The sequence below is a fragment of the Balaenoptera acutorostrata genome, chromosome 1 (genome assembly GCF_949987535.1).
Source record: "Balaenoptera acutorostrata chromosome 1, mBalAcu1.1, whole genome shotgun sequence".
Classification (NCBI taxonomy): domain Eukaryota; kingdom Metazoa; phylum Chordata; class Mammalia; order Artiodactyla; family Balaenopteridae; genus Balaenoptera; species Balaenoptera acutorostrata.
In genome coordinates, this window is record NC_080064.1 from 79,582,068 (window position 1) to 79,595,483 (window position 13,416).

At 44.9% G+C, this 13,416-nt stretch overlaps 1 protein-coding gene across 8 annotated transcripts in view; it reads left to right on the forward strand.

Moving 5' to 3' along the window:
* The window catches only part of LRRC8D (leucine rich repeat containing 8 VRAC subunit D), a 103,945-nt gene that overhangs the window by 10,151 nt on the left and 80,378 nt on the right, over nucleotides 1-13,416 (forward strand). For 4 of the 8 annotated variants that reach the window (XR_009008547.1, XM_057547750.1, XM_007176346.3 and 1 more), the window contains exon 2: nucleotides 11,301-11,451. The exons of 3 other annotated variants lie outside the window; for them this stretch is intronic. The gene's annotated coding sequence lies outside the window, so the exon portion shown is untranslated. Of the gene's footprint in view, nucleotides 1-11,300; nucleotides 11,452-11,559; nucleotides 11,650-13,416 lie in introns of all 8 variants that reach the window. One more of the 8 variants, XM_057547770.1, reaches the window with a different exon arrangement.

The window sequence follows — 13,416 nt, forward strand, 5'->3', positions numbered from 1 at the left end:
GATTTGGGGGTTATAGGGAGGAGAGGGAGATGAAAGAGGAGTCCTTACATGAGAAGGGAACACTGTGATCTGATAAATATTCAGAAATAGCGCAGAAGCTCTGGGTGGGCAGAGGGCTGTTGTTTTGCCCTTCCTAGTGTGCACGTTAACTTGTGTGGTGGCTTCAAAAGGAGAATTGGAGTGAGAAGGAAAAGAAAGGATTTAGGTCAGGAGAATATAGAGTGAGGAAAGGAAGAGGCGACGACAGGACAGCTGGCGTCACAACGTAAACCAGGAAAGCTGAAAACGTTTCCATGGTACAGACCAGCACTCTTCCCCCACCCCCCAAACCACGGCATTGTCTGAGGGGGCGAGCACCATAGCCCCCCGCTCCCGGATGGCTCTGGGCTCCAGCTTGTTTGGCTTGCGGGGGTGGGGGGCTGGTGTGCTCAGTGCCACTGATGTAGCCCCCAAGGGCCCTTCGTGTGAAGTTGGTGGCAGGAGGGCTGCATCCACCCCGCCGGGCACGCTGCTTGGAGGTCAGTGCAGGCTGAGCTTTAGCCCCTCTTCCCGGCTGGGTGCCCCCCGGGCAGCCCGTGACCCCAGACCTGTGTTGTGACCCTTCCTTCTAGCGCTCCTGTCTTTAGTTTTATCTGCTGTTCTGGGGAAAATCCTTCCATTGTTTAAGTCTAATCTGTTGTACATACGCCCTCTCCGAAGGAGAGGAGAGGTGATACTCTAGCAGCTCTGTTACTAGCTGAGTCGAGACTTTTAGCCTGAGAGGGGATTTTTAAAACCATTTTTCTCTTAATCATCCCAAGGATAGCACATTGTTCTTGGAATTCCAGCATTTTCTGGGAAATAAACCTTTTGATTCATCAGCAGGTTTTATCCCAGTCCTTAGGACTGTCATCCCTGTGTGACCTGAACCATGTCTTTCTCAGCTGGTATAGCTTTAAATTTTTAACGCTTTGGTTGCTTTCAGAATATAAAGCAAATTTTACAGATGTTCCCCTATGTTAGTTAGTTCAGTGCTATAAGTTCTTTGTTTTGTTTTGTGTTTATTTAGTTTCTCAGCGTGGAAGCCCCTTTGTAGTATGGAGAGAATGGGTACAGATTTACTTGCACTGTTGCTGGGAAGGAGGAAGATTCTTCGAATTCCACTGTTTGTTCTTCCAGGGACTCTAGCCCACAGATGGAAATCCTGGAAGATCCTATCAGGAAGTGAAACTTGTAAATAATCTTTGTGCTGGTTTGGGGCATTAAGGATTAACAAATTGTGCAAGAAGTCTTCTTTAACCTTCTTCTAAAATACACTTGAAAAAGAACACAATCGTAGAGAGTAATCTAGTCTGGAAATAATAATAGGAAACACTTGCGTAGTACTTACACGTGCCTGGCACTGCTTGGAGCACTTTATGTATATTAGCTCATGTGTTCCTCACAGCAGCCCATTTTGTAGCAGAGAACAACAAGGGCCGGTTCCCCTGTCTAGCTGCACTTCCCCATCTCTGCGAGCAGCCAAGGGACTCAAGGCCACAGAGCTGGAAGCGACAGAGCTGTGATTGGAACCTAGGCAGTCATGGCTTCAGAATCTGTGCTTCTGAGGACTGCATTATGGCCCCTTGTACTCTTCTCACGACAAGGATCGCAAATAGGCTTTACAAACTTCTTTTGCTTTCCATATCACCTCAGCTTTAAACTCAGGATCAGGGTTTGATGTTAAAAAAAAGAAAATTATACTCCTTCCCTAATACCTCCTCCCCAAACCAAATGAACAAACAGAATTGTCAGGAGACAGTTTCCATCTAGGAACAGAAACTAAAGGGTCTTCCTGGAACACTGTCCTAAGATACCGGACTGATCTCTCTAAGGGCTGCAGGTGCGGCCTCCTTGCTGTGACAGCCCTCACTCTTGGCACCAGATTTGTTTTTAAGAGGACAGAAACTATTTTACCTTTACAACTAGTGGATTTGGTGAGCTTCTGAGAAAGTTTTAAAAATGGCTTTTCACACTTCATAAAGGACAGTGGGAAGGGCCAAGGACTTGGAGCTTAGATGACTTGAGTTTAGTCCTGGCACTCTTCTTCGCTACTGACTGTGTGGCCTTGGACTTCTCGACTTGGGTTTCATCCCCTGTAATTGGTGCAGGGGGTGGGGTGATAATGGCAATAGGATTGGTTTGGTGAGGATAAGGAGCTATTACATAGGACGATATTTTATTAACAACAGTGGCCGTGTGTGTTAGGCAGCTGGGGACCAGCGTGTGCTCTGCAAGCCTCGGGAGTCTTTCCCGTGGGTGGGTGGTGAGCTGGACGCTTGGGAGTTGGTGGGAAGGTTTGCGTTGATCTGAGCTTCTTTCCTTTCCTGTTCTCTCCTTACCTGTGGTACAGTGTGGATGATAATGGGGGTGTCCACTCAGTTTCTGGCCCAAACTCCTTTTCCTTGGTGCTCCCTCCTGCTTCGGGCTCGCCTCCAGTTTGCCTACAAAGTGCTGTTTGTTGTGAGGGTGAAGCGGGCAATTCTCTGGGCAGTACAGTTACTGTAGTTCAAAGCAGAAAGCCAAGCTGGAGGAGGAGGGACAGACAGGGCTTGTTCGTTAGAATTTTGTACATTGATTTTTGAAGGAAAGAAAGGGGATTAAGAGATGACTTCTCCATAGAAATATTATGAAATGCCCTTCATAACAGAACGAAATTGGGCAAGGAGAAAGGGCTTTAAGAAATCACTGCTTATTACTTTGAAAGCAAATGCTTTTGTTGGTTTGTTTTGTTTTTGAGAGGAGGCAAATACTTTTGGAACTCTTACTATGTCTGCAATGCATTCTGGTAGGATAGGAAACAAAAATTGATAAATGATATTTACAACAGCTGTCATTTTGGTGCATTTTAGGTGGTCCGCATTGGGCCACTTTTCCTGTTTTATCCTCAGATTAGTCATGAAGGTAGGAATCATTTTTTGTGTGTCCCATTTCAAAGATTATAAAATTGAGGCTCATAGTATTTAAATAACCTACCAAGGGTTACAGTGCTAGTAAGTAACTGGAAGAGCTAAACTTTGAACCTAGGTCTGTCTCTCATTCACAGTGTGAAAAATGACTGTGTCACATGCCCCTGCTTTCAGGGGGAGACCACCACGTACACAGTTTGGTGTAATTCAGCTCAGCACGTGGTATATGCTGTAATTCCTGCATGAGCTAATTTTTTTGAACATTTGTTCAGGGGAAGGAGAGACTGATTTTGATTGGAAAGATTAGAGAAGGTTTCACAGAGAAAAATAACTTGAGCAGCGCGGAGGTAACATTGGGGCAGCAAGTGCCGAAGACATAAAAGAAGCGTGTGATGTGTTTGGGGAATGGTTCTGTGACAGAGTGAGGGATGTGGGAGGGAAGGAGGGCAGAAAAGTAGTTTGGGACAGATCACAGAGGGTCTCCAGTGTCCCGCTAAGGAATTTAGACTTCATTCCATTGCCTTTGAAGGTTATTCCATTAAATGTTCTTGAGAAGGGAAATCATTTATTCTAGTCTCTGATGTGACTGATTCTGGTGGCAGTGTCTAGAAAGGAGTAGAATGTGTGCAGCAAAGGTTCCCCAACCAGACTGCAACATAGGGTCACCTGGGAGTTCTTAAACATACAGATTCTGGGAGTACCCCATGCCCACCAGCAACACCCACCCACCCCTGCCCCAGACATTCTGTTGATTCTGAGTGCAGTCAGATAAGGGAGGTGATTCTGAGTGCAGTCAGATAAGGGAGTAGGGCCTGTAGACATTCTGAGGCTAATTGTGAGTTTGCCATTGTGTGGATGATTTATAAACCACAGGAGGGGGCCAGTAATCAAACCTTGGGGAAGATCTGTCTATTTAGGTTTTATCGTTTGCTTATTATTCCGTATAGATATTAAATAATCTCAGAGCATCATCATTTTCACATAAATTTTCCCATTCATATCTACAATAGAATGCAGTATGGCTCTAAACTTTATGCCTTTGTGCTAAGTCCCCTACCCTGCCCCACCCCCTTTTTTTGTTTGTTTATTTCGAAGGAAATGGAACATGTAGCATTTCCTTCGTGACTGTCCCTTCATGGACAATCTCTCATCAGCTGTGGAGTCCACTGCCTGGGGCATGGTGGCTACAGAGCTAATAGTTCAGCTCTTCAGTCTCTTAGGAGTTGAATGATACGATGCTCAGTTGTACATTCCTGGGACCTAGCGTGAAGTTAGGCCATTTTTTTTTTTTTTTTCCAAATGTTGCAGACCTCTCCTACTTCCGTTTCTTGAGTTCTAAATCAACTACTGACTTTTAAAGTATAAACTTTGCTGAGAGAGCAAACAGTTCTACCAAGGGAGAAGCAATTTCTCAACATTAAAAAAATTAGAAATTATAATTTATGCTTAAAAAAATAATGTTAGTCCAAGTTTTTGCTCTCTTCTCTCTTCCTTCTCCGTTGTTCTTTATCCTGCCGTATGTTTACAAACCATTCTCATGACCTTCTGCCTGAGCAGCATATTTGTAGTGGGGCCAGATTATACATACACCACTGACTTTTTCATCTGACCTCTAAATTCAGCCTTTGAGCCCCTTCATTTCTTTGAGTTTTGCTAACAGAGTCTTCTTGTTGAAAGGAATATTATTTCCTATGGAACTTTACTGATGGTGTGTGGAATAATAGGATCATGCTTTCTGAAGTTCAGACCGAAGGTCCTAAAATCTTAAACATATCCAGTCTGCTATTGCTTACTTTACTTTTAGTTCAGTCTTGGCATTTCAGGTCTAGAGGTGGTTACTACCCAATGGACATCCTCAGCCCCTCCCTGAAAATTAAAGGGAGCACATAAATGAAACCAAACTTCTTGTTTTTCCTCACCTCTCTGTTAATTTAACTAAGTCAGTTGGCTTGCCCTCATTTGCCCTTTTCACCCCTCCCAAATTAATGTTATGTGCCAATTTGATTATAACAGTGTGAATAATTTCTAAGTTACTTTTCAATACAGATTGAATACTGTTCCTTGCGGTTCTTTTCTTCATCACACTGGTAGATGTATCCAGTGTTTTTCTATCCAGCCTGCTTAACTCCTGTGTGGTTCTTGTAGCCATGTAAGTTTCAGTTGATTTGGCCATCGTGATTGTATGGGACGCTGTATCAAATGCTTCATCAAGATCAAAGCACGTGGAGTTCAGTGCATTCCCTTCCCTTGCTAATTCACTTGTGCTGGAGGCAGGCAGTCCTGGAGCCTTGCAATCCAGGATTCTGGTCAAGGTAAGGAAGCAGCCCTTCTTCCTGATTTGGCTGTTCTGCAAATATCTTTTCCTTTCTTTTAAATATTCATTTATTCAGCAACATGTAACAGGCACTGTATTCCTGACCCTGTACAACCAGTGGTTACATTCTTGCTATAGAAAGGAAAACCTCTGAGCCTTTCACTTCTCTCCTTCTGCCTTAGCATGGGACTCTTCCCCGTGAACTTTCATGCTAGAGAAAGCAAGCCCAAGCCAGTGGTGCCCCACTGGTAGTAAAATGTGTTGGTTAAAAGTAGATTCTGTGGCCAGCCAGGCTGCCCAATTTCTGGTATTTGCTAGTAGTATTATTTTAGGCAAATTACTTAATAGCTCTGTGTCTGTTTCCTGGTCTGTAATATGGAAGTAATGGTAGTTCTTGCTTCATAGAGTTGTCTGGAATAATTGAGTCAATACATGTAAAGTGGTTGGAATTTGTTTAGCTAGGTTTAGTTTAACAATTGATGAATAATCTTTCAAAAGTTTATAATAACGTTTCTGGATTTTCCAGGCACTTTGTTTTTCTTTCATACTATTTGCCTTAGTCACTCCACTGCAGACAAAGGAAAGGAGATGAAGATCAAACAGTCCAACTTTGCTACCTTAAATTATTTGTAAATTGCTTTTCTTCTTGAAGACTCCATTATGATAGGTAGTTGAGAATTGATATACTCAGCAGACAATATGACTTATTCCCTATTTACTCTTATATTGCTACTTCCCAGTGTGTAATTGTACAGATACTCATATATTTTAAAAATCTTTTTAAGAACATTATTTTCTTAGTAATAAACATTATATTTATTAGACCTGTTAAATCATTTTAAGTTGTTGGATTTTTAATGTATTATTTTTAAACGGATGCCCAAAGAGAATTTTTAAATTTTTTTTTTAATAAGGAGGCAGAAATACCCACTACAGAGAATGAATAGACAAAACATGCCTTCCAAAGAAAAATGTCGTATAGGACAGTGTTTAGTCTACACAATACACATCATGATCAACAGTCAGTAAATAACCCAAGGCTGTTCATGTTAGCAGTCTGTGCCAGGAACTGTTTGAATACTCTTAACTTATGTACAAGTATTTGCATTTAGTCAAGCCTATATGGCTTCCTGCTAATCTTTCATATTTATGCTCACTGAATCACAGTACATCAGCCATCATGGCTCACTTTACATGTATATTTGCATATTAACTGAAGAATGAGAGGGGAAACTTGGAAAAAATGTATTAAGATTTTGTCCATTGGGACTTCCCTGGTGGTGCAGTGGTTAAGAATCTGCCTGCCAATGCAGGGGACACAGTTTCAAGCCCTGGTCCAGGAAGATCCCACATGCCATGGAGCAACTATAAGTCCACGTGCCACAACTACTGAGCCTGCGCTCTAGAGCCCACGAGCCACAACTGAGCCGGGGCGCCACAACTGCTGAAGCCCACGCGCCCTAGAGCCCGTGCTCCACAACAAGAGAAGCCATCGCAATGAGAAGCCCGCGCATCACAAGGAAGAGTAGCCCCTGCTCACCGCAACTAGAGAAAAGCCCGCGCGCAGCAACGAAGACCCAACGCAGACCAAAAAAAAAAAAAAAGATTTTGTCCATCACAGTTTGATCGACCTGTGGATCTGTCATTATTATTTTATTAAATACTTTTCAGCTGCAACCTAAGATCATGTTTAACCTAATTTATATTGACATATTGCTAAAAATCAGTTGGCCCTTTGCAAGATACATGTTTATAGTTTACTCTTTCAAACAACTTGGGAAGTTGATGAAGTCACATGATATAGTTGGGAGAGATTCTTCTGAGTAAAAGATGTGTAGCACAGAGTAATAAATCCACAGCCAAAATGCACCTACTCATTTCTTTTCAATTCAGAGGAAGAACAGACCCAGGGTGAATTTTAGCTCCATTACCTACTGCTTTGAGAAAAACACCTATGAGCTCCACTTCTTCTAGCACAGTGGTAATGAGTCTTCCTTGCAAAGGCAGTTCTGAGAATCCAGTGAGGCAGGGCATGTGTGGGTCCTATGTAAATGTTACTAATTCTGCTCAAGATGTGTGTGCTTTGAAGCACTGAGCTGAGGGACATACCAGCTCACGCCTGTAGCCACCCAGGCCTGTGTTTCTGACGTGTAGCTGGGTCTTCCAAGTAATGGTACAGGTGTTCAGAGTAGTGCTTTCCTTCTCAACTTGCTTGAAACCAGGAGACTCTGTGCCTAGGAGGGAGCCTAAACCATCTTGCAGGCAGACTTTTTTATTTATTTATTTATTTATTTATTTATTTATTTATGGCTGTGTTGGGTCTTCGTCTCTGTGCCAGGGCTTTCTCTAGTTGTGGCAAGCGGGGGCCACTCTTCATCGCAGTGCGCGGGTCTCTCACTATCGCGGCCTCTCTTGTTGCGGAGCACAGGCTCCAGACGCGCAGGCTCAGTAATTGTGGCTCACGGGCCCAGCTGCTCCGCGGCATGTGGGATCTTCCCAGGCCAGGACTCCAACCCGTGTCCCCTGCATTGGCAGGCAGATTCTCAACCACTGCGCCACCAGGGAAGCCCCAGACTTTTTTAAAAAGGTGATTTGCATCCCCTTGCTACATTTTTGCCGTGGGAAGTGACACTCTGGCTCCTTGAAAATGGCTAATAATCGTCCATGGGTAAATGCCAGTCAAGCCAGCCAGTTGGCTCTGAAGACATTTTCCTTGAAAGCCACGGCCCAGGTTTTGCAGAGGCCGGGGGATGAGTGTGAGTGCCAGAGACCTCCTTCACAGAAAAGCCTGTTGCATGTGCTACCCTAGAAGTGAAGACAGAGACAGGGATGCCGCTGTGAAGCCTGCTATTACAGAGAGACAGTCTCTTAGGTAACCAGATGGCTTGTCATTTTTCTTTTTTTGTTTGCAGAAAATCCAGCTGTAATAATGGCCAAGAATCCTCACACAGAGAAATCGTGTGGCAGACATTTTTAATCATCAAAGTAAGGTCTTTCTCTTTTAAGATGAAGAAAGATAAGGAGCATCATTTTGGGATATGAGTTTATCATCTCCTCCTCCACACCCATTAGTCCTCAGGAAAGCTATCTTTCGTCACTTAATTTGGAGACTCTAAAATGGCTTTCACACTGTTGCTGTCTTGGTCCACGGACTGTGGTACTTAGGGAGTGGAGACTTGCAAAATTAACCTCCAGTATTCTTCCAAAATCAGTTTTATTTTTTGTGGCGTCATTTGTGCCTACCTGGGAGCATTTTTTTCTCTTTTTATGAGGTTGTTATTTTAATATTTTTTTCTGCCTAACAGTGACAAGGAAGAAACACTTTCCATGAAATACAGAAGGGGCAGGAGAATAGCTGAACTGTGAGAAAGTATGATATGATGCTTTGGTCTTGTGATTGTTAGGATACATACTTGTCAGGAATGGATGCAATCTTAGGATGTTGTATTATCCAAACTATCAACTTTGGGATCCAGACAGCTTAATTTAAGCATGTTTCCTTTGCTTTGTCTCAAGAATTTCATTTTTCTTTAGAGGTTTTCCTTTTAGGCTCTTGGATTTATGAGTAACAGAAATGAAGGCAGGGATACCAAAAGGTATTTTAAAATAGAATTGTATCCAAAATATGGTAATTATTGACTTTTTTTTTTTTTAATGAGAGAGAATTGAGAGAAGTTTTGAGTTAAATGCCCTCCTTCCTACCTCCCTCCCACCAGGTACTTTGTGGGAAAGCAATGGCAGTGCTTTGGGAAGAAGCATTAAGTTTGTGAAAAGAAATGAAGAGTGGACAGGTCCAGGGTAAGCAAGGGACTGAGAGAAGGAAAATGTTGGCAGCAGAGGCAGACCTGGACCCTAAAAGCATGCTAAGATCCCTCAGGAGGTTTTTAGTAATAAGCCCGCATGCCACTGTGCGAACCTGAAGGATGGGAGTGCATCTGCTCATGCCCAGCCCCTGCCCAGCCCATACCGGCACACTTGAACTGTCCTTGCCCTTCACCTGCACGCCCTAGAGCTCCAGGGTCTGTGCTACTGAGTGAGGTGGTGGGGAAGGGCGAGTGAGACACAGTTCATCAGGAGACATGACAAAGGCACTCACTTTCTCCCTCACTCTCCGCTCAAGTGTCTGGGGTCTCATCGTTGCCAAGATTGTTAATCACCTTTTAATACATGCTCTGTTTCTTGGCTTGTCAGGAGGCTAATAGCAGCACGCTATTGACAGGTGAGTGTGAACTAAGTGCCAAAGCAGAAGGAAATGGAAAGTGAGAGAATTTCAAGTTTCACTAAGAGTGGAGTCCATGCATGTTTTGTTTTGTGTGGTGTGGTTTTTGTTTGTGTGTTTGTTTGTTTGCCTTCTCCTTAAAAGGGCCCAGTTGGAAGAGAATTCAGGGAACAAATATTAGTCAGCAGATTAGGTTCTGAACTGGATAGACTTTGTACCTTGGCATATGAGTGGTTATCCTAGAACCTTTTGAACTTTTACCACCGAGTAATTCTGAAAAGGCTGACAGAGCCAGTGGTAGATAATGGGAAAGAGCACGGTGTCCTCTGCTCAACTAATCAAGGTACATATTATTCAGGTGGGTAAGGAGCCTAGCTAGTTCAACAGAGTGATAGCATGGAATTGCAGGCTCATTTGGAGATGAAGGAATGGATCACAGATGGTCGATGGGCTTGATTTTTCTGAGAATTCACTATTGTTTTGAGAATAAGCAGAGCTTAGAGGAAATGGCCCAGATTTTACACTTAGGAAAGAACTCTTATTCAATTCTCCATTTGACCACTTTCTAGCTAAGGCATCAGGACAGTTACTTAACTTCTCTGACCCTGCTTCCTCAATTGGGAATATGAGAATAGGACTTTTGCAGATCTGTTGGGAAATATTAAGACTAAAGGGAGATTAAAATGAGATGCTAACGCTTAGCAGGAGCTTAACGTCCATCAGTTTCTTTCTTTCAGTCAAAATTTAACTTTTTATGTAGAATAATCATCCTTTATATTCTATTCTCCATGTTGAGTTTTGAAACAGTAATAACTTTATTTAAGCTATCACCTTGATGATAAAAGGAGCTGTTTATCAGAGACAGTGCTGTAGGTGCCTTGCAACCTGATAGATTCGTGTGCAAGGGCAGGCAGGGTACCGGTGAAGCTGTCCACACCTGGAAGCCCAGAAACTGGGCACTGAATGCATAAGCGGACTCCTAGAGCTGGGACACTCTGCCTATGGCAGATTCTTAAACCACCTGTTTGCTGTCTTTTAAACACTACCCCGAAGTTCACCCAAGTCAGAGGGTGACAAAATGGACATAAACGCAGAACTTTGGAACTGCTCTGTGATTCATACGCCCAGAGAAATACTTAATTGTTTTCTGGAAGAATGCACTATATGATGATCTTTTGTGTGGAATTGGTATGTGTAAATGTTAGGGCACTGTGCGGGTAAGGATCCCAGTAGACAGCCTAGGAGCCCGGAATACTTTTTTTTTTTTTTTGGCAGTTCGTGGCTGCTGCATGCACGCTCTCCCTTTTGAGTCAGCCAGGCGCAAGAGAAGTAATTTCCCATCCAGAAGCTCTTTCGGCAGCTGAGCTGTAGTGGATATACTGGGATGTGGCTAAGTTTAAAATTGTGCGTAAATCCAGCTTCCTCTCCCCTGGAAAGGCTCAGCTTGTCTTTATACCTTCCCCTCCGGCCGATTTTTTTTTTTTTTCCGGGGGCGGAGAGGAGAGGAAAGGAAAGGAGGAACACTGAGGCAGGCGGACAGCTTGTAGTTGACTTAGGTCCGCGCGGGGAGGGGGAACCCAGGCGGGGGCTGGAAACGGAAGGGCTGCCAGTGCGCCGCAGGCGAGGCCGCCGGCAGGGGGAGGCCGGGCCGCGGGCCGCCGGGGTGGCGGGTCGCCCTCCGGGAGAGCGCCGGGTGCCGCGGACCGTGCGAGGCGGGCGGCGGCGGTTCTGCAACCCGCAGCCCCCTCGTCCGCCCTCTCCGCCGGCCTGCGTTCCCCCCTCCGCTTGGCCGGCACTCGGATCTCTCTCGGTCTTTCTCTCCCCTGTGTGTTTCAAACAGGAAGTGCACGGCTGTCTGTAACGTGCCGCCGGGTCCCAGGATGGAAGAGTGAAGTCTTCGCGTCGCGCCGGTCCCAGCTCGCGGAGCCCGCCGGAAGCCAGTCCCCGGAGAGGAGAGCGCCCTGAGGGAGCAGGGTGGCCGCCTGGTCCAGGTGCGGGGCTGGGTTGCGAGCCCGCGGGCCGGGCGCTGGGCTGTCACTCAGTCACTCAGCGGATCTGCAGCTCCCGCGCTGCAGCCTCACTCGCCGTGCCTTTTCTAGGTTGCGCTCCCCTGGCTGCTTTCTCTCCCGGAGGATCTCTCCAAACTCTGTGGCTCTGCTTACCCGAGTGCGTTGGACCCCGGTGATAAGGCGCGTGGCGGCACGCGGCGCCCGCGGGACCTGCCAGCTTCCTCACCCACCGTAGGCGGGAGCTTTCCAGGCTGGGCTGCTTGTGCCCGGGAGGCTTCCCGAGTCGTCAGCTGCCTCCACCCTCGCCTCTCCTCCTCCTGCCGCCTGAAGCAGCGGCTCTTTGTTCTTCACTTTGTTCGCCAGGCCAGGGGTTATCTACAGAAATGGGTGGCTTGGGTGTTAATAAGAGTGATGTGAGTGGGAGGGGTGAGGACCTGGGGGAGAAAGAGGATGAATTGAGGGTGATGTGTAAGGTGGAAAGGGGAGCAAGAGCCTTGGTGTCCGGGCTAAGAAATCTCACCAGCTCTTTAGCCAGTGAAACAGAGGAGTCCAGGCTCTTTGCTTTCCATTTTGGAAGAGCCAGGCTGTCAGGAACTGAGGGAATTCGTGGTGCAGACACACACTGGAAAGGTAGTGACCAGGAATGAGGGGCAGCTAGTTCTGAGATGTTTAGTCTGGTGTCTGGCTTGTTAACTCCAGTTGTGGATTCTTAGCCAGCCTCTCTTGCTGAGACAGAGGTACTTTTAAAGGTAGAAGCCTGACATCTTTATTCATTAAATGCCATTTTTCATCGGAGTAAAATTGAGAACGACTTTTCTCCAATTCACTGGGTAGGTTACAGTTTCACATTGCTTGTCTTACTCCATCTCAGAAGTGCATAGGTGGAGAACAAAATGCTAGAGGAAAGGTTGGTTTTATGCGCAGAGTTTTTGCTTCTTCATATCCCTGGCAGCTCCTCTCTCTGCGGACTAAATCAGATGGACTTTTCCCCCAGTGAAAGTCCGGTCTTGTTGCCCCTCCTTTACTTGTCTACCTGGTTGAACTCCAGTCTTGCGGAGGGACACTAAAGGAGGTGTGATGGTTGAGAGGAGGTGAGAGGCAGTTTGATGGGAAGATTGTAGCCTCAAATTAAATGTTTGAATGAAGTTAAAGCCAGTAGGATCTTCTTTCTCTTTCTTTTGGAAGAAGGGATCCATGCAAATGACTAGAGGGGAGGAAAGTGAGATTCTGCAAAGAAGGGCCTCTTTCTGTAGCAGGGAGGGAAAGTGCAAAATCACAGTACTATGCACTTAGCCCCTTCACCTTATTGGGTGGTCAAGCTTTCTCGGGAAGCAGGGTTGGTTGTAGAATTTAAATTCGTGATGTCCTATGCTGACTATACCACCCTAATGCTGATGTTTTTTGTAGTGAAATATTTACTACATAATTAATTTTGCTTTGAAAGGAAAGTCTTTTGTAGTTACTCAGTCTGGTACATTTGTACTTTCCCCTCCCTCCGTTTCTTATTAACAGCGTGGAGGTAATTTAAATTATAAGATCCCATTATTCCAATAGTCCTTCAGAACTTTAATCTCTTTTAAAATGCAGGTGCTTTGAGCATTGTGATATTATCAGTAATTGGCATAATTGTGTTAGCATTAAGTAGCCAAGATACACTATGAGCGCTGAGCAATTAATTTTATCTTTTTCTAGATAGATGTGGACTTCTCAAATTTGAATTTAATTGTGAGAAGTCTGTGTTTATGCCTCTTCTTGCCAAACACATCATGAGATTAAAAGTGAAAACAAGTCATTAAGAGAGACTCTTGAAAGACCTGTACAACCATAGTATTTGCCTCTATTTTTATACCCAGGTATACTCCTGGCCCTCTGATTCATTAATTTACCTGAGGACTTTCCTCAGCATCTGTCATTCTGTTTCAGGATAAAATAGAACAGCCTTTGTGA